Genomic DNA, 2576 nt, shown 5'->3' with positions numbered 1-2576 from the left:
ATTATCAGTATTCACTAGAAATTAAGTACTGGCCAAAAAATTACTGAATTACTGGTAATATTTAATCACTAATAATTTTTCAGTATTTCTTAATATACATTATACATTATATAAGCATATATAATTCTTAGTATGATATTTCTATAAGGGGTATGTGTGTCTTTAAAAAAATTATTACAAATTTAAAAAAGTACCATACTTATTGTAGTGAAAATATTTATTATAATACCCCAGATAGCATAGAGATGAACAGAAGATCCTAGAGAATTAATTTTAAAGAATAGATATAGAATTAGAAAAATGAATACCCGAAGAATTCTTGAAGAATTAACCATAGTAAGTTCGTCTTGAAATATTCCTTAGGATTTCATTATAGCGAATACTTCGCAACTTAATTCCTAGAACACTTTGAGAATTCATGAGGAATTAGGACTAAGGCAGAGAACGAGACGTAAGCGTCGTAATCGTAGACATAAAGTAAGGCAGAGAAAAACGTAAGCATAACCCTTATAGAAATATCATACTAAGAATCACTGATAATTACTTATTATTCAGTATTTTTAATACTGAAAATAAGTAATTATCAATGATTCTTAGTATGATATTTCTATAAGGGTATGTCATGAGAATAAGCTATAACAGAACAAATGTTATATACAATTGACGGTTTTTATTATTATAGAAGACATACAGAAAAGATAAGTAATAAATGACAAGATATTTGATTATCTAAATAAACCCAGACAGCACACAATCTTCAGAGAATGTTCTGGGACGTTCTTAGAATGTATGAATGTCCTTAGAACATCCTTAGAACGTTCTTTGAAGATTTGTGCTGTATGGGAATATATGAAACTGGAATTAGAAAATTCTTCACAAAATATAAGTTAAAACACATAAGTTATTTTCTCCCTAACCTTAAAATATAATGTTAACTAATAATTATAAACTTTAATTACAGAATAAATCATGCCTTACTGTTGTGTAAGTAAATGCTCCAATTCATAGAAAAAACACTTTTCCATGCATCGCTTACCAACAGATAAGGAAAGAAAGCAACAGTGGATTACGAATCTTGATCGACCCTTATAGAAATATCATACTAAGAATCGTTGATAATTACTTATTATCCAGTATTTTTAATACTGAAAATAAGAAATTATCAATGATTCTTAGTATGATATTTCTATAAGGGGACTTGACTTAGATCCCACAAAAGTTCACTTCATATGCGAGATAAGTTTATTTTTCTTTAAAACTTATACTAACAAACTTTATTATAAATATTCCAAGCAAACACCAAGTAACAGTTATATAAATGTTAGTTCTAATTTCCCACTCAACAATGCCCTTATAGAAATATCATACTAAGAATCATTGATAATTACTTATTTTCAGTATTAAAAATATTGGATAATAAGTAATTATCAATGATTCTTAGTATGATATTTCTATAAGGGTATAACTGTCGCATAAGGGTGTATATCAATTGGACACGGGGCAATTGGACACAGTCCAATCACAAGTCGCTGTTCCAAGGGACCCTACAAATGTCTCTAATCACACGGTGCTATGATTGGCTGTGTCCAAATGCACCATGTCCAAGTGCACCTCTCCCGTCGTTCGTATACACACGTGTTACATAAAAGTTATATTGTTGAATGGGAAATTATAACTAATATTTATATAATTATTACTTGATGTTTGCTTGGAATATTTATAATGAAGTTTGTTAATATAAGTTTTAAAGAAAAATAAATTTACCTCGCATATAAAGTGAGCTTTTGTGAGATCTAAGTGAAGTCGATCAATATTCGTAATCCATTGTTTTTTTCCTTTCTTCTTTCCTTTCTTCTTATGATTTAAATGCTATTGCGTTATTGACCAGATAAATTGATCGAGTGGCCTCCGTAAACCAAAGTCTTATTTATCGATATTTTACCTTTATCATATCTTGAATATATGCGCCTTGTAGTGTGATTGGCTCCGCCATTTTGAGGGGTCTGAGAACGTGACCAGTGAAAAGATGTTTATGAGTTGTCCAGATTCTGTATTCTAGGGTCTCTATTCGAGACCTATAAGCATGCTCTCCTGCAATACACAAGAGGTAGCGCGCGTTCCAGGTAGTATATATTTCAGTGATTTTTTCTCACTCTAACTTATGTTGGCGCTGCCATTTAGTGGGTAAAAGTCGGGGAGGACCCGATTGACCACGATACGATTGGACACAGATTGTAATGATTGGTTCGACCTAGTAATTCACTAGATAATTCTTTTCATCGGTTGGTTGTGTCCAATCGTACCGTGGTCAATCGGGACGCTCCCGTAAAAGTCACATGCACCAATCACGCAGAGCCTCATTATGTCCAGTCTCTATTCAAGGGTCTCTAGGGCTGCGTTCGGAAACCCAAGTGTACCGTTGCGTTGGAGTGAGCGAGATACAAGAGTGCGATAAAAAGAGAGGGAGAGTATTCGAGTGACGTTTCCGAACGCAGCCCAGGACGGCAAGTCGCCTGGAGCCATTTATTGAGAGAGAGAGAGAGAGAGAGAGAGAGAGAGAGAGAGAGAGAGAGAGA

The sequence above is a fragment of the Odontomachus brunneus genome, unplaced genomic scaffold (genome assembly GCF_010583005.1).
Source record: "Odontomachus brunneus isolate Ranch 3 - 2012 unplaced genomic scaffold, Obru_v1 Obru_scaffold_070, whole genome shotgun sequence".
NCBI classification, from domain to species: domain Eukaryota; kingdom Metazoa; phylum Arthropoda; class Insecta; order Hymenoptera; family Formicidae; genus Odontomachus; species Odontomachus brunneus.
This window is presented reverse-complemented; position numbering follows the sequence as displayed.